The 19,558-nt window shown below is 39.2% G+C and overlaps 1 long non-coding RNA gene across 3 annotated transcripts in view; it reads right to left on the reverse strand.

The window, feature by feature from the left end:
* Positions 1-17,170, reverse strand: part of LOC138670370 (uncharacterized) — a 53,757-nt gene extending 36,587 nt beyond the window's left edge. For all 3 annotated transcript variants that reach the window (XR_011319323.1, XR_011319325.1, XR_011319324.1), the window contains exon 1: positions 16,857-17,170. This is a non-coding gene — a long non-coding RNA (uncharacterized lncRNA). The remainder of the gene's footprint in view (positions 1-16,856) is intronic.
* Between the last annotated feature and the right edge of the window lie 2,388 nt (positions 17,171-19,558).

The following is a 19,558-nucleotide window of genomic DNA, read 5'->3' on the forward strand; positions in this document are numbered from 1 at the left end:
ATTGTAAGACCCATGATGTACAATGCAAACCCAACTTTCTGACACTGGGCATTACCTTGTGACCCAAAATCCATTGGAACTATTTCAGATTTCATGATGCCTTACACACAGTCAAGCCACCCAGTGCCAGAGGCAGCAATACAACAAGGAAGAGTTACCAGTGTGAGACATGTAACTAACACAGGACAGTAGAGCTGAACCTTGTCTTCTTACAAACACATTTGCTGCAGCTCTCTCAGGTCTGCTGTATTGCAATGCTATTACCACACTGGCTGCCTGTGAGATGGAAGGTGAAGCAGTGAGATGAACTTGCAGATATGTCAGTTATAATCACACACAGTCCATATAGATGGCTTAGGAAGGTTGGACCTACTGACTGATTTCCTTTAAGGGAATCACACTAAAATGGTATCCATGGTGAATGCAATATTTGAGTGTTAGCGGTGTAAGCCACTCCTGTCTTGAGAATTATGTTCCCAGCTTGCAAGGCATCCTCCATTTACTTCTATGGTAATTAAAAAAAAAAACATCTAGCATACTTGCTTGGAAATTTTTAGAGATCTCTTAGTTTTAAATGGAGGAACATGTCATTGACCTCTCCCAGAGGCACAACACAGTTCCCCATTCTTAAGAATAGGGAGCATTCCACAGTTGGGATCCACCTCTATCAGATATTTATGGCATAGTCTATAAGTAAGTTATAAAAGTATAAGATAAGAATAACTTTCTAAATCACTAAAATGGACTCCTCACAACATCTAGAATGCTCTCCAGACTACATCTGGCCAACTTCCCCCTAGTCATTACAGGGTGTCCTCCTTCTAATCCAACAGAAATATGAGAACCTAATTTACATACACTTCTAATAATTTGTATATGAATACCAAATTGTAATCCTGTATAAACTTTCTCTTTAGTAAATGCTCTTCTCATGCTCTTGCCTTTTGGCACCAGTCAGTATGCCTACAGATGAATCCAGACATTTTTTCTTAAAGAGACTCTGTCACCCCCTCCAGCTGTTAGAAACTAAAAGAGCCACCTTGTGCAGCAGTAATGCATTATGCACAGTGTGGGGCTGGGATTCACAGGCAGGGCGGCCGCACAGGTGCAGTCTGCGAGACTGCATCTGAGGTCAGACGGGCAGCGCTCACTGCACCTGCCCCAGGCAGAACAAAGCGCAGGCGCCGGATTTGATTTGAAAACAGCGTGGAGAGGGCGGCGCCCGGCGCCGAAGAAGCCTTGAGCGACGGCAGTGTGGCGTGTGCAGCAGGGGGGTTAAGACCTGCCTCCACGACTAAAGACAGGTATTTTTGCGAAATTATAAAACGCTTTATTTCTGCTTTGACTGCACCAATAACTAAAAGAGCCACCTTGTCAGAATGCAGCATTACTGCTGCACAAGGTGGCTCTTTTAGTTTCTAACGGCTGGAGGGGGTGACAGAGTCCCTTTAAGACCACCGCCATAATGCAGGCAAATTGTAGTCTGTCATACATCTGCAGCACCAAACCGCCTGCTGTCCAACAACCAACCAAACCTAAATCATGTCGGGGGGTTTGCAACTGGAACATGGTTACAGAAAGCATTACTGGTATCTGCAGGTGGCCTTGGGTTTAAATGTTGTTCAGTATTACAAGCGTAACACTTTACTGTTCAATTGACATTAATGATGACAAAATCTCCATCTGCAGAATTATTGTCTAATAAAGTCGAATAAAGAAAATGTGTATTCAGAAAAAGACAAATAATGACTGAAAATCAGCTTTTTTGTTCAATTAATTTTTTCAAAATTTTGGTAAGGGCTTTTTTTTTTTATCACAAATTGTATTAACGAATAGAAATCTTGTCATTTTCATTTGAGCAATTTATACTTAATGTTCCTTACAGAAGACTTTTCAGAAGTCTCATTATCATCAAAGGCAGGATTACAATAACACCTCTACACACATCTAATAACACCACATTCATAATGTCACAGCTGACCCTGCTCCCTCTCACTCAGCAATGAACTTTGCGCCTGCTTATTAGACACTTCAATGCAAACTTTAGGGTCTGAATCAGTCTGTTGCTGCTAATGTAAATGTGAACTTCCTAAAATAACATGAAGTATGAGTCTAGAATAGCACAAGTGGCCAGTGTGAACATTTCAAAATTTTTAATTTTTTTTTAAAACAGATTGTGATTAGTGTTGATCTAGCACTGAAATGTTGAAGCACGTTGGACACGATAGAGCATAATGGAAGTGACTGGCAAACATGAGCATCTTGCTGGTGGACAAAAAAACGTTATCTCCCTCAGTGCGGCGTCCAACCTCAGATAATTCAAGTGAGCCTCTTCCGGGACACGACGTGATACTCGCCGCTGCTCCATACCCGAACAGGCACCGGATGCTCAATCGAGTATCCAGCAGTGCTGCGCACGCTCGCCCATCACTAATTGCGATATGAAAAACTAAATAAAAATATTTATAAAAATACATTTACCATAACCTAATTTAGACACTAGATTATTTTCTGAAGGTGTATTCCCTTTATAACAGCTGGATGGCAGCCCTTAGAGGTCATTGGTCAAATATGCAAATCTCACTCAGATTTTGTGACCATATCAGCAAACGATAACGGCTTCTTAGTTACTTGGCAAAAAGCGATAGAATGAATGTAAATTCACAAAGAACGACGTTCTTGTGTGTAACTCTATAAAGTCACTTCAATGTGTTACAAATTAAGCCGGACCACAAAAGGAAAGGGCGGACCCCAGAACAGGAGAGTCTCAATACATTGACTGTTTATATTTGTATGACTGGCTTAAATTCGATGTTTACAGTTCCCAATGTAAGCAGCAAGCGGGAGACTGAACTTTTTATTTCAAATAAACTATTTCGAGAAAACATTGAATCGCTTTAAACAAGTTCTAGTCTTGCTCCTCTTTATGTTAAACCCCAGTGAGTGCGGCCAGACAGTAAGTCAGAAAATGAAACAGCACATTGTGTGAGTCATCGGCCTTTACACGTATTCACACTGCTTCATCTGCGGAGAGGCATCCGATTGTGTACAGCACTAACGGGAACTCGCGGGACGGCACCGGCCTTGGGTAAATAAACTTCTGAAGTGTAGGTGCATATCGTGTATACAGTGCCTGTGTAGCATGAAGCACATGACGATAACACATTTTAGGTGTGCACATATACAGCTAAATGGAAAACAGATTTAAATGGCCAAAGCTTCTGGAATTCAATTAACCATCTATATGCATTCACAAACCTAGTGTATAAGTAGAAGCGCCTGTGATTGGCCATAATCCATGACCTGACTGTTTTGTGCTTTGGCCTTGTGTATAATTTCAATTTGTACAATTTATGACCTCATTTTGTCCCACCCATCACTAATTATTAGATATGATCATTGTTGGGGAGTTAGAATTTATCAAGGCTTTGGCACCAGTTTATTGGTAACAAACATTCACAAATTTTGTCAAAAAAATGTATGCTCTTTTGCCATTTTACATTACTTTCGCCACTTTTAACCCCTTAAGCCCTGAGGGTGGTTTGCACGTTAATGACGGGCCAATTTTTACAATTCTGACCACTGTCCCTTTATGAGGTTATAACTCTGGAACTCTTCAACGGATCCCGATGATTCTGACAAAGTTTTCTCAAAACAAATTGTACTTCATGATAGTGGTAAAATTTATTTGATGTTACCTGTTTTTATTTGTGAAAAAAACAGAAATTTGGCAACAATTTTGTAAATTTTGCAATTTTCCAACTTTGAATTTTTATGCCCTTAAATCGCAGAGATATGTCGCACAAAATACTTTGTAAATAACATTTTCCACATGTCTACTTTACATCAGCACAATTTTGGAAACAACATTTTTTTTGTTAGGGAGTTATAAGAGTTAAAGGTTGACCACCAATTTCTCATTTTTGCAACACCATTTTTTTTAGGGACCACATCACATTTGAAGTCATTTTGAGGGGTCTATATAATAGAAAATAACCAAGGGTGACACCATTCTAAAAGCTGTACTCAAGGTGCTCAAAACCACATTCAAGAAGTTTATTAACCCATCAGGTGTTTCACAGGAATTTTTGGAATGTTTTTAAAAAAAAATTAACATTTAATTTTTTTTCACACAAAACTTACTTCAGCTCCAATTAAAATGGACCCCAAAAGTTGTTGTACAGTTTGTCCTGAGTACCCTGATACCACTATTTGGGCGCATGGTAGAGCTCGGAAGGGAAGGAGCGCCAATTGACTTTTCAATGCAAAATTGGCTGGAATTGAGATGGGACACCATGTTCCGTTTGGAGAGCCCATGATGTGCTTAAACATTGAAACCCCCCACAAATGACACCATTTTGGAAAGTAGACCAAAGTGGTGAGCACTTTGACCCACCAAGTACTTCACAGAAGTTTATAATGTAGAGCCGTAAAAATAAAAAATAATATTTTTTCACAAAAATGAACTTTTCGCCCCCAATTTTTTATTTTCCCAAGGTTACCAGAAGAAATTGTACCCCAAATGTTGTTGTGCAATTTGTCCTGAGTACGCTGATACCCCATTTGTGGGGGTAAACCACTGTTTGGGCACATGGGAGAGCTCGGAAGGGAAGGAGCGCCGTTTGACTTTTCAATGCAAAATTGGCAGGAATTAACATGGGACACCATGTTCCATTTGGAGAGCCTCTGATGTGCCTAAACATTGAAACCCCCCACAAGTGACACCATTTTGGAAAGTAGACCCCCACAAGTGACCCTATATTGGAACCTAGACCACCCAAGGAACTTATCTAGATGTGTTGTGAGAACTTTGAACCCCCAAGTATTTCACTACAGTTTATAACGCAGAGCCGTGAAAATAAAAAATCATTTTTTTTTCCACAAAAATGTTTTTTAGTCCCCCAAATTTTTATTTTCCAAAGGGTAACAAGAGAAATTGGACCCCAGAAGTAGTTGTCCAATTTGTCCATAGTACGCTGATACCCCAAATGTTGGGGTAAACCCCTGTTTGGGCGCACGGGTGAGCTCGGAAGGGAAGGAGCACAGTTTTACTTTTTCAACGCAGAATTGGCTGGAATTGAGATCGGATGCCATGTCGCGTTTGGAGAGGCCTGATGTGCCTAAACAGTGGAAACCCCCAATTCTAACTGAAACCCTAACCCAAACACACCCCAACCACACCCCTAACCCCAACCCTAACCACACCCCTAACTCCAACACACCTCTAACCCTAATCCCAACCATAACCCTAACCACACCCCTAACCCTGACACACCTCTAACCCTAATCCCAAGCTTAAATGTAATCCAAACCCTAACTCTAGCCCCAATCCTAACCCTTGCCCCAACCCTAACCCTAGCCCTAACCCTAGCCCCTACCCTAACCCTAGCCCCAACCCTAACCCTAGCCCCAACCCTAACCCTAACCCCAACCCTAGCCCTAGCCCCAACCCTAGCCCTAACCCCAACCCTAGCCCTAACCCTAACCCTAGCCCTAACCCTAGCCCTAACCCTAATGGGAAAATGGAAATAAATACATTTTTATTTATTTTTCCCTAACTAAGGGGGTGATGAAGGAGGGTTTGATTTACTTTCATAGCTTCTTTTAGCAGATTTTTATGATAGGCAGCCGTCACACACTAAAAGACACTTTTTATTGCAAAAAATATTTTTTTGCGTTACCACATTTTGAGAGCTATACATTTTCCATATTTGAGTCCACAGAGTCATGCGAGGTCTTGTTTTTTGCGGGACGAGTTGACATTTTTATTGGTAACATTTTCAGGCACGTGACATTTTTTGATCGCTTTTTATTCCGATTTTTGTGAGGCAGTATAACCAAAAACCAGCTATTCATGAATTTCTTTGGGGGGGGCGTTTATACCATTCTGCGTTTGGTAAAATGGATAAAGCAGTTTTATTCTTCAGGTCAGTACGATTAGAGCGATACCTCATTTTTTTTTTTTTTATGTTTTGGCGCTTTTATACGATAAAAACAATTTTATAGAAAAAATAATTATTTTTGCATCGCTTTATTCTGAGGACTATAACTTTTTTATTTTTTTGCTGATGATGCTGTATGGTGGCTTGTTTTTTGCGGGATAAGATGACGTTTTCAGCAGTATGATGGTTATTTATATCTGTCTTTTTGATCGCGTGCTATTCCACTTTTTGTTCAGTGGTATGATAATAAAGCGTTGTTTTTTGCCGCATTTTTTTTTTTACGGTGTTCATTGAAGGGGTTAACTAGTGGGACAGTTTTATAGGTCAGGTTGTTACGGACACGACGATACTAAATATGTGGACTTTTTTTTTAATTTATTTATTTATTTAGATAAAGGAATGTATTTATGGGAACAATATATTTTTTTTCTTTATTTAGGAATTTATTTTTTACACATTTAAATATATATTTTTTTACTTTATAACATTGCCCCTGGGGGGGCATCATGTTATAGGGTCAGATCGCTGATCTGACACTTTGCAGAGCACTGTGTCAGATCAGCGATCTGACATGCAGGGCTGCAGGCTTACCAGCGCTTGCTCTGAGCAGGCGCTTGGTAAGCCACCTCCCTGCAGGACCCGGATGCAGCCCCATGGCCATTTTGGATCCAGAGCCTGCAGGGAGGAGACACTCAGTATAAGGTGAGCACATCGCCTTGTACCGAGGGTCTCAGGGAAGCACACAGGGAGCCCCCTCCCTGCGCGATGCTTCTCTATGCCGCCGGAACACTGCGATCATGTTTGGAAATGCATAAATAAGTGGAGGGCACCGCAAAGGGAAGGTTCACCATGGGCTTGTGATTAAACATGAAAAAAGACAAGAGAAAGATCATGCCCACATAAATAGGAACACTATATATATGGAAGTGTTCCTATTTATGTGGACATGATCTTTCACTGCGATCATGTTTGATCGTGACCGCTCCTGGCACATAGTGCCGGATGTCAGCTGCGATAGTCAGCTGACACCCATCCGCGATCGGCCGCGCTCCCCCCATGAGCGCGGCCGATCGCTATGATGTACTATCCCGTCCCTGGGAATTAAGTCCCAGGTCACCTTGACTGGATAGTACGTCATATGGGATTAAGGGGTTAAAAAGTGCAGTTAACTATGCAAATAAGGTTTAAGTGAGATTTATGAGTTCAACTCCAGTTAGGGGTAACATAAAAAGTAATCTAGTAGCACAGCCACAAAAGAGGACTGAAAATCCTCCAAAAATTCAAAAATACAGCTACAAAGCACCCCTTACCTGCCCAGGTCTCTGAATAAATGCACTGCAGGATGCAGCCAACCCTTGTAGCAAAGATGTTGGCAACACAGGTGCAAAATACTAAATAGACAGTCACTCATAGCCTACCAATTCATGGAGGGGGGACTGCTTGGTATATGTTTGCACAATAGAGAGGCCTGTATAGGTCTCTGTTCACAAGTAGGTAATGCATTGTGTCTGGTTCTTAGCCTATTAGTCACGCCCCTACTATTTGATCAGGTGGGCTGGCCAGCACTCTCTCAATGCATCCTATATGAGCACTCCTGTATACAAGACCTGACGTGCTGAGCTTGGCTGCACCCTGAAAAATAAAGAGCACAAAATACATATAAATATATGAGGTATTGGTCGATATTTTGGCCAATGTCAAGGGTCCTCATGCTTGCAAGTTCTATCACTAATCTAGTAGCAAAGCCACAAAAGAACTGAAAATCCTCCAAAAATTCAAAAATGCAACTGAAAAAGGGGCAGCACCACTTCCCTGCCCAGGTCTCTGAACAAATGCACTACAGGATGCAGCCAGCCCATAAAGAAAAGATATTGGCAACACAGGTGAAAAATACCAAACATTTTGGTATTTTGCACCTGTGTTGCTAACATCTTTGCTACATGGGCTGGCTGCATCCTGTAGGGCATTGAATGAGCGCTGCAGTTTCTTCAATGTTTACATCGGCCTGCAGGCTGGAGCGTACCTTGGTTTAGTCTGTGTATTGCAGTGTTGTCCCATTCGATTGGATAGGACAACGCTGCAATATCTACTACTGCCGCTACAAAAAGCTGTTTTGAACAGCTGAATTGTGCCTCTAACAGCCGTGGGTGGAATCGCAATCCACCCGCAGCTGTTAACTAGTTAAATGCTGCTGTCAAGCTCTGAAAGCGGCATTTATCGGTCGCTTTCCAGCAAGCATGCCGGAAATCCCACCCCATCACGTGATTGCAGGTTACCAATGGTTTAGCATGACCAGTGGTCGGTGCTCATAGCAAGTGAGCAATTTTGCAACATACAGGTGATCTGATCATTGCCGCTATGTAGCAGAGCCGACTGGACAACTGCAGCTTATAGTCTTCCATGGAGACTATTGAAGCATACCAAAAGTAAAAAAAAAATTGTTTTTAAAAATATAAAAAAAAAAATTAAAGTTCAAATCACCCCCCTTCTTCCCATTCAAAATAAAACAATAAAAAAATCAAACATACACATATTTGGTATTACCACGCTCAGAATCACCCGATCTATCAATAAAAAAAAATTAACCCGATCGCTAAGCGGCTTAATGAGAAAAAAGTAAAAACTCCAGAATTACGTTTTTTTTTGGTTGCCACAACATTGCATTAAAATGCAATAACGGGTGATCAAAAGATAAAAAAATGGTCCCTCACCCTACCCGAGATCTCGAAAAATGGAGACGCTACAGGTATCGGAAAATGGCACAATTGTTTTTTTGTTTTTTTTCACCATTTAAATAAAAAAGAATCTAGACATGTTTGGTGTCTATGAACTCGTAATGACCTGGAGAATCATAACGGCAGGTCAGTTTTAGCATTTAGTGAACATGGTGAAAAAAAACCCCAAAAAACAACTGTGGGAATGCACTTTTTTTTTGCAATTTCACCGCACTTGAATTTTTCCAGTACACAATGTTAAAACTAATGGTGTCTTTCAAAAGTACAACTCGTCCCACAAAAAACAAGCCCTCACATGGCATGGCCATGTTGACCAAAAAATAAAAAAGTTATGGCCTTGGGAAGAAGGGGAGCAAAAATTGAAAATGCAAAACCAAAAATACCTCTGGTTGTTAAGGGGTTAAAATCAGAGCACCCACCAAGGGAGGGTGCAGCCAAACCTTAGAACGGGCCATAATTTTTAATTTATGATAAAACTTTTACGAATGTATAGTCTTACAACCACTATTGCAACTCTTGATTACATATTGGATAGCTTCCCAATCATCAAAGACTTTAGAGTGATGTTGTTACTTCAAAATTTTATCTAGAACAAAAGTTGGGTTAAAAAAAAGTAAAAAACATGTGGTATGTCTAATGAAAGGGGATTACGTACAGTGGGGCAAAAAAGTATTTAGTCAGTCAGCAATAGTGCAAGTTCCACCACTTAAAAAGATGAGAGGCGTCTGTAATTTACATCATAGGTAGACCTCAACTATGGGAGACAAACTGAGGAAAAAAAATCCCGAAAATCACATTATCTATTTTTTTAACATTTTATTTGCATATTATGGTGGAAAATAAGTATTTGGTCAGAAACAAAATTTCATCTCAATACTTTGTAATATATCCTTTGTTGGCAATGACAGAGGTCAAACGTTTTCTGTAAGTCTTCACAAGGTTGCCACACACTGTTGGTATGTTGGCCCATTCCTCCATGCAGATCTCCTCTAGAGCAGTGATGTTTTTGGCTTTTCGCTTGGCAACACGGACTTTCAACTCCCTCCAAAGGTTTTCTATAGGGTTGAGATCTGGAAACTGGCTAGGCCACTCCAGGACCTTGAAATGCTTCTTACGAAGCCACTCCTTCATTGCCCTGGCGGTGTGCTTTGGATCATTGTCATGTTGAAAGACCCAGCCACGTTTCATCTTCAATGCCCTTGCTGATGGAAGGAGGTTTGCACTCAAAATCTCACGATACATGGCCCCATTCATTCTTTCATGTACCCGGATCAGTCGTCCTGGCCCCTTTGCAGAGAAACAGCCCCAAAGCATGAGGTTTCCACCACCATGCTTTACAGTAGGTATGGTGTTTGATGGATGCAACTCAGTATTCTTTTTCCTCCAAACACGACAAGTTGTGTTTCTACCAAACAGTTCCAGTTTGGTTTCATCAGACCATAGGACATTCTCCCAAAACTCCTCTGGATCATCCAAATGCTCTCTAGCAAACTTCAGATGGGCCCGGACATGTACTGGCTTAAGCAGTGGGACACGTCTGGCACTGCAGGATCTGAGTCCATGGTGGTGTAGTGTGTTACTTATGGTAGGCCTTGTTACATTGGTCCCAGCTCTCTGCAGTTCATTCACTAGGTCCCCCCGCGTGGTTCTGGGATTTTTGCTCACCATTCTTGCGATCATTCTGACCCCACGGGGTGGGATTTTGCGTGGAGCCCCAGATCGAGGGAGATTATCAGTGGTCTTGTATGTCTTCCATTTTCTAATTATTGCTCCCACTGTTGATTTCTTCACTCCAAGCTGGTTGGCTATTGCAGATTCAGTCTTCCCAGCCTGGTGCAGGGCTACAATTTTGTTTCTGGTGTCCTTTGACAGCTCTTTGGTCTTCACCATAGTGGAGTTTGGAGTCAGACTGTTTGAGGGTATCCACAGGTGTCTTTTTATACTGATAACAAGTTTAAACAGGTGCCGTTACTACAGGTAATGAGTGGAGGAAAGAGGAGACTCTTAAAGAGGAAGTTACAGGTCTGTGAGAGCCAGAAATCTTGATTGTTTGTTTCTGACCAAATACTTATTTTCCACCATAATATGCAAAAAAAATGATAAAAAAACAGACAATGTGATTTTCTGGATTTTTTTTTCTCAGTTTGTCTCCCATAGTTGAGGTCTACCTATGATGTAAATTACAGATGCCTCTCATCTTTTTAACTGGTGGAACTTGCACTATTGCTGACTGACTAAATACTTTTTTGCCCCACTGTATATATACCTAATCACCTTTTGTGTGTGTAAATATATATATATATATATAATTGAAAAAATTTTGAACAGCACCAAACAAAATACCTTTACAAAGTGCACGCATCCCCAGCCAGCAGTCACAGAAGGCTCCTTTAGATAATGAAAGAAAAAGGGGAAACAGCACAGCAGACTTAAAAAAAAAGTGATGTTTAATGCCCCTACTGTATATGTGGGTATATGCAGCATATATATTTATATATATATATATATATATATATATATATATATATATATACATACATATACACATATACACACATGTATCTTTTCAATTTAAGATTCCATTTTAAGTAACACAGAACAGTGCAGCAGATTGTACATCAAGAGCAATTGGAATATGGAATGGAACCTAAATGCCAGTGTGACCATGGCCGTACATAAATTGCATTAAAACCTATCAGTGCATGTCCAACTCTATCAGTACATTAGAGGTCAATACAAAATGTTGCAGTCTATATGCAAGTTGGATTGAAAGATTCTGTGTTCTTCTTTTAAGACACATCCAAACCTAGAACCCCAGAACACACCCAGAAATGGTGCCAATGACCATGCTGAAGGCTCTGTGCACTCATTTTCTAACTTAAAAGCACAAAAGCACAAACTGTTGAGACTAGGGCCAAGCATTAGATCGCCCATGAGGAAGCATGGTCATGTCCTGTAGAAGCCTCAGAGTGGGACAAAGTACATAAGGTCATATATGTATCTTCTGCATAGTACATGGTCACAACATTGCCTCTCGGGTGCTAGGATTTAGGGTTCTGGTGGTGTGATGTAACATTTACAATTGGTAGTATTTTTCCAAGTCGATGTGCTAAATTCTGTACATCTCACACCTGTAGACCACCAAACTGCATAAGAAGTAAGATTTAAACTTAACTTAATATTTTTTTAATTTTTAAAACACGAGCACATGTCACATTACCCACTTACCACCTCCTGGACGTCACCTAAGAGAAATAAAAGGAGCAGAACAAGGTTGCTTCAACCATTCTTGACACATTGAAAGTATGTTAGAAGAAAGACAAGGCATAGAGGGTTAACGTCTTGAGCATAGTACTGTCAGGACAGCCCTGGGAACATCCTTGAAATGTCTGCCGTAGCATGAGTCACAATTTAGGCTCGTTTTACATCAATTTTTCAAAAAAATGGGGATTAATTCTAGGGAAGGAGGCCATTCCTAGACCTTTCTTCAAGGAAGTTATTACCTAAGCTGGAATCTATTCCCATTTTTGTAAGAATCGGACAAGTATAAAAAGACATAAACTGGGCCTGACACAATCTACATTTGCACTATTAGATATTTGGATGACCTTAATACTTTTTGTACATTTCTTCTAAAAAGTTAATATTGAAGAAAAAAGTGTCTGTGATATCTTAGCTGCACACAGGATGATTTTTAGTTATTATTTTGCCACATCATATATGGAGGTTGTGGAAACAATAATGATTCAGTTTGTGCCTTCAACCCAGACTTGCAAGTAGATGTTCAGGAATAAGCAGATAACAACTTTTTTTGCTTTATCTTTATATGTATGAGTGAGAAGAGGTATAAATGTAAAGTAAACTGCCTGTGGCAGAGTATGGTATGTATTGGTGTAGTGGTACGAATATGGTGGGTTGCAGAATATGGTAGCTTTTTTTAATTACAGTAAATCTCTCAGAGAGACCATGCCAGGCGTTTGTCACCTAGATCTGGATAGAATCTGAGATTCTGTTGTCCAATTTATCATAATCAGTTTTGCTCACAAATATATAAAAAAATAATTGTGTAGACGAGTCCTAAGCAGATCTATGTTTCCATAGCTAAGCAAAGCCTTGGAGTATTTCTTTATTCCTTTATTTCAGTATGGAGGCAACCATGGATAGGCATTGAGAATGTCCTTGGTCTGCTCGTTTCCCGATAGAGTCTTTCTGTACAGCTAGCATAGCTAGCCTAACCAAATACCTGCCCGGAAGACACGTCTGCACGACCAATAATAGTGTTCAGTTCATTGGGCAGCTTACACCAAGGCAGACAATGAGTTAAAATATGATATCAATGATAATTGTTATGATACATGAGTTTAGCATTTTTATCAGTTTACACATTATATGTATATCTATATATATATAAATTCTTTTTCAAGTTTCAAAATGTTGCAATATTAAGACAGGGGAATGTCCAGGTTTGTCAGCACATAGGGGAAATCATAAAGAAACCTGGTACATATAAAATCCAAACTTTATTTAAATTGCCTTAAAAAAGTCAAAAATATGACACACCACATCCAAAGGACAAAACATACACAGGCTGTTACATAGATATCCACATATATGTTGCCTGATTTTCGGCACATGGCAAAAAGTAAAGGGCGAAACATAAAATAGTATGGAAAAAAAGTCATAAGGAAATCTAAAGTAATAATGTGTTAAGCACATAAATGTATAAAGTGTATAAAATATAATGCAAGAACTAATCAATGTAAAAGCTAGTGCTCGTAACATATTGGAAACTACATTCCGTTTATTTAGAAGTCTTGAGAAAAGCAATATTAGCAAGCAGTGAACACTTCTTTCTTGTAATCTCCAGACTGCTGCCCCGTAAGTCTCCTTCCATCTCTGCATCATCTATTGAACAGAGGCCACTTTCTACATATCGAGGGCATTGTCTGAGACTCCTTACACAACAGGGTGATTATATTCTACATAATGTGGCCACTGTACCAGGAGTAATCCCATATTTCTCCTATCATGCAGGCCTTCTCTACAAATAATATAGGACCATAGCAGGAGCTCGAGAGACTAAAAGTTTTGGTTGACTTTCCTCACCAATAAATGGCTTTGTGTCGCTTACAAGTAGAGGTGTAACGTGAAGCAGAGCCTCCCAGCTACCATGTGCCAATAATAAGACGAACAATGACTTCTTATGTGTCAAAGTGCCATTGGATCCCTTTATGCAGCAGGACCCCATAGTGACGGCAGTAGGGCAGAATATATTTCTTATAAGATGAAGCTTTTAGATTGTTCAGGGTTTACGCACATCTTCTGGTTTTGCCGTTAAGAATAATGTAGTTGTGAAATATTTGTTGACACAGCACTACATTTTTCACCATTAGTAATTTTGTGAAAATTTGTTTTCCACATTTTTGGTAAATATGTTATTGTTGGGTTGGGCTCAGGATGGATTTGTGGGCATTTTAGAGATCCTCGATTTGACAAATATGTTTCCCCAAATTAAATATTGCACAGCATAACTCAAATATAATGCTATTTCTGATCTAGGTATGGGCAGAGAATGCATTTACAATATGTTTTATTAACACCTGTAGGTTCCTAGATGCCAACCAATCAGATTGCATGTACCCCAACGTCTCATTAGTTCCTATAGGTCCCAAATTCCCACAATCAAAAGACAATGAAATATTGACTTCCCCTTACGGTGCTGTAATAAATAAAGAACATAAGAAGGGAGACTTTTCATAGACAATCTGTCTCACTTCTTTACAGATTATGTTTTACAAAGTCAGTTTCCACAAAGGATAACAATTTTTGTCACTTTTTATTCTATGTTTATCCTTTATGCCAGTAAAATAACAATATTGAAAAAAAGGATGTTATATGTGTATAATAAATAAATAATAATAATAATGTGTATATATATCGTCACTGTTCTATGTGCTTGGTGTACCCGGATCTCCAATTTTCTTGCCAGTTACCCTCACATGAACAAGTTAATTAGATATAGGTACGTGTGTTGGTTTTCTAATCCTGATAGCGTTATTGATCATGCAAGAAGCCCATCTGATAAGAATCACAGTCTCAAAAGGAATCCATAGCTATCATTCAAGCCCAAGTCACGAATACAGACTAAACGACTGCAGAACGCCATTTACACAAACATAATTAAGGCGTAAAATGTCTTAAGCAACTCATTGTCTCCCAAACATTTGTATCAGTCTTGAAGTAAGGAGGATCGTCATATTAAAATATGCTCAACTGCAATTTTATGGAAAATGAACATGGGGGGAAAAAAAAAAGAATCTGCCAACTACTTAAAAGGCCTATAGGGATGTGAATCACAGTATTTAGTAAATATTGGATTTCACACCATTGTCAATGATATTAAGAAGATACCAGACACAAATGGAATAAATCATGTTATGTCTTTTTACAAATGTTCTCACCAGAAAGTGTAATAAAAGTACTCGTCACTTGTGTGGGAGGAAAAGCAGCCACAGTATACTGACAGAAAGTACATCGTCTGCTTACTAAGGCAGCCATACTTTCGGATTTCGAATACCCATTACCCCTTAATTATAGCCAATAAACATATAGAGAACATCTAATATCTATCATCTATCTATCTATCTATCTATCTATCTATCTATCTATCTATCTATCTATCTATCTATCATCTATCTATCTATCTATCTATCTATCTATCATCTCTCTATATATCTATCTATCTATTTATCTATTTAATATCTATCTATCTAATATCTATCTATCTAATATCTATCTATCTATCTATCTATCCATCATCTATCTATCTATCTATCTATCTATCTATCTATCTATCTATCTATCTATCTATCTATCCATCTATCTATCCCATATCTATCTATCTATCTATCTATCTATCTATCTATCTATCTATCTATCTATCTATCTTCTATCTATCTATCTATCTATCTATCTATCTTATATCTATCTATCTATTATCTATCCCATGTCTATCTTCTATCTATCTATCTATCTATCTATCTATCTATCTATCTATCTATCTATCTATCTATCTATCTATCTTATATCTATCTATTATCTATCCCATGTCTATCTATCTATCTATCTATCTATCTATCTATCTATCTATCTATCTATCTATCTATCTATCTATCTATCCCATGTCTATCTATCTATCTATCTATCTATCTATCTATCTATCTATTATCTATCTGTCTCTCTATCCATCCATCTATCCTATATCTATCTATTCATCATCTATCTATCTCATATCTAATAACTATCTATCCACGTATATGTGTATATATATTAATTACATTTATATTACAATTACAATATATATATATTAATTACATTTCTTTTGCATGTCTTGATTATATATGTAGTATATATATATATATATATATATATATATATACAGTATATATATATATATATAAATATATATACAGTATATATATATATATATATATATATATATATATATATATAAACAAATACAATAATGCCCATGTTACTGCTGCTTGTTACTGTCAGTGACTACTAAAATTAGACTATGGTGTTTCGGTCATGTCTATAATTCTGCCAGTGTAATAATGCCTATATACATGTAGGGTGATCAGCGGTAATCATTTGTTAATATGATACTAGCAGCCTAAATATTGATCTAAACAGTTCACTGTATAGAAACCATATATCATGTTGTTTCGGCTAGTACCCTGTAACAGAGTCAGATGTATAATGAAACTTTTCCAGATATAACACTCCCAGGCCTACCAGTCACGGACAAAACCATTCTAATTTTATACACTTTTTTCCCCCCCAAGCATGGAAATGTACGTGTCAGGCTCTCGCTGCGGAGCAGATGATACGCTGCAATCTCACATAGGGAAAGGTGTCCAATTAGTAAGTGGATGACGATTTCATCTTCATGTGCTTTGTGTTGGGAGTAGAAAGAGTTAAAACTGGACCCACAAGCACACAAAGAAGACGGCATGCAACACATAATGAAGAATAGCAATATATGTAATAGAGTAAAACATGCGTGTGACATGTGCACCGTGTGAATGAGGCTCGGTCTAGTTCACATATGGAGGAGAACAATGACAACGAACAATTAAACACCTTTCCTTAGAAAACCCTCCATGCTTGAACTTACCCCAGAGGTGCAGTTGTCCTGGATTTTCCTTACACAATCAGAGACAAATGCACACACTTAGGGCCTGGGCTGGTGGGGCTGATTGCTGCAGAGAAGGGCACCAGGCCGGGAAACGCAGCCTCCAACTGTGTGCCCAGCATTGTGATGGAAATGAGCCCGCTACCCCTCTCATCCCCTGCGCCACCATCGGGCCCTATTTGTCATCTCGTATTGTCAGCGCAAATGTTTGCAGCTCCACTCAGGGATTGCAATCACAAGGTAGTTTCAAATGTCGCTGCTTCTCTCCAGCACCTTTCAGATCCCCCAGTCTAAGTGAAGCTCCAGCCCACATCATGTGGATAATGCAGGCAAAGTACATTAAATATTCATAGGGAATAGTTCATTTCTTAAAGGAGAATTACCAAGTCAGAGAAGTATGCAAAGTTATGGGAAACTAGGAATAGTCCGACATTCTCGCCGTTCCCAGCGTTCAGGTTATTAGATTAAATGACAACACAATATTTTATTACAAAACGTGTTCTCTTTTAAGATGGCCATACATTTTAGCAACTGTTTATAATTGCCACGGCGGCCAATAATCAGCGCGTCAAAAAGATCTGACACCAGCAAGTTAAATTCAGCAATTTTTCATTTTTAAAATGATAATTGATCACTAATGACAACTGATAATGATTATGGATAATTCACCGGGTTCACAATACCGGGCGTGCGTAATTGTCCACGTTGTTGGGATTGATCATCTCATTTACAGGACAGTAAGTCATTTTGAAGCGATCATGTGCTAACGCCGGGCCATTTATTATTTTTACTGTTGTTTGTCATGTCTGTGGCCTCGTTTAGACAGACGCATTTAACTGTTCGTATTCCTAAAGAACTAAACTGTACTTACAGCACCATAGCGATCTGTGGAGGGGCGGACAGGGCCCCGGTGCAGTCCTATAGCTCATCATGAAACATAGTTCCACCTGCTTAGGAGATGGAAGAGGCCCCCTTACCCCTTGAGCCCCTCTGCGGCTGCACAGGTTGCCCCTGCATCTATGGCGGGCAGATACTATATAGATCAGAAACCGTTTAACCGCATGTACTATATGCCTCTATGAATTAGGCTTGAGGCCTTTGGGTAAAGACATTCTTAAATTAAGATATTAATAGATTCTGTCATTTTCTTTCCTTTTTCTATGCTTTCTTACTATCTCTATAATGTAGTGTGTGTGCATTAATATACTTACAGATTGCCATCTTGCACAGTTTCCAGCGCTGCTCTGGTCCTTTTCAAGGTCACATGATCACTCCTCTTCTTTGCCGGCTCACACAGGGACGGTGATACTTTTTTTCAATATAAGTCTATGGAGATGCAGAATAAGGCTCCATGTATTTTCACCGAGAAAGCGACTTCTTGGCTACCGATAACCCCCCTGCCTGAATTCAAATCACATGACCTAGAAGAGGACCGGAGGAAACCATGGAAGACGACGATCTGGAAATATATTAATGCACCTACAATGCATTACATAGATAGCTAGGCAGGATTAAGGAAACAATGTTGGGAGCACTGCTTTATAATATAATATAATATAACATAATATATAATACAATATAACGGTAATAGACTGAAGATAGAAAACCTGGCAAACCTCAGCAAAATAAATCTTAGATTTCAATGGCCGACGAGCACTCTAAACTGAGTGTGCATGCCCTCGTCAGATCGCAGATGATATTTTAATGGTTACTTTAAAGTGTTTGGGTGTGAAACCATATATAATATGTGTGAATTTTGCCATACTGTAGTTTTAATCTCAAGGAGATTAGAAAAAGGATTTGAGGGATATTTTGAAAAGAGATATTTTGTTTTATTTAGCAGATCACATCTTAATATCTCCTAATATATGTAGCATATGGAATTCTAGTATATGGCCTCCTCCACAAAATCTTAAAGGGGTTGTCGGGAGATAATAAGTTATCACCTATCCACAGATTAGCTGCTGTGATGGTCCCAGTTGTCACCTGTCCTTTGCATAGGTGGTGAGACAGCCCCTTTAAGAAACAATCTGCAGGTGTTATACATGGTACACAAAGGCTGGAAAAGCTCAGCACGGAATCGAAAAGGCACGGGAGGTTTAAAAATTAGCTTCTCTCTAAAATCTGTTTCCTGACCTTCCACCTCTATTTGCAGTTAGCCTGGTTAACAATAAACGAGACGCACAACTTAGCAGAGGGGAAATCTGTTCTAATAAGCTATGCACAGCAGCTCCCTGTGTCTAGTTACCTAGTCACATACATTGGGGGCAACATATTTACCAATACCTGTGCTAAAAAGAAACCTAAGCCCTGTTTATTCGGATGGGGAATTTAACCTGAGTGTTTCCCGCTGGTTGAGAGTTCAGCGCCAAATAGTTCTAAGGGCATCAGCGCCATCTACTGGTGAGAGGATGCTGCATTGTTGAAAGTAAAACTGCAATTTTGGGATTGACTCTGATTTTAACCCTTACAATAGCCGATGTCTGCAGATCTCTTTGGCCACAGATTTGTGATTATTCTTGAGTAATATGCGCTCACCCATCAACATTTTGCCGATAAATATACACAGGATTTATTTCGGTTAAAAAAATGAGGTTGACGTGAATATATTATAAGGAAATACATGATTCAGGCATAGCCTTAAAGTCGTGCAGAAATGCTGTGTTCTTTCTGCTGCATTTTTC

Source organism: Ranitomeya imitator, chromosome 3 (assembly GCF_032444005.1).
Source record: "Ranitomeya imitator isolate aRanImi1 chromosome 3, aRanImi1.pri, whole genome shotgun sequence".
Lineage (NCBI taxonomy): Eukaryota > Metazoa > Chordata > Amphibia > Anura > Dendrobatidae > Ranitomeya > Ranitomeya imitator.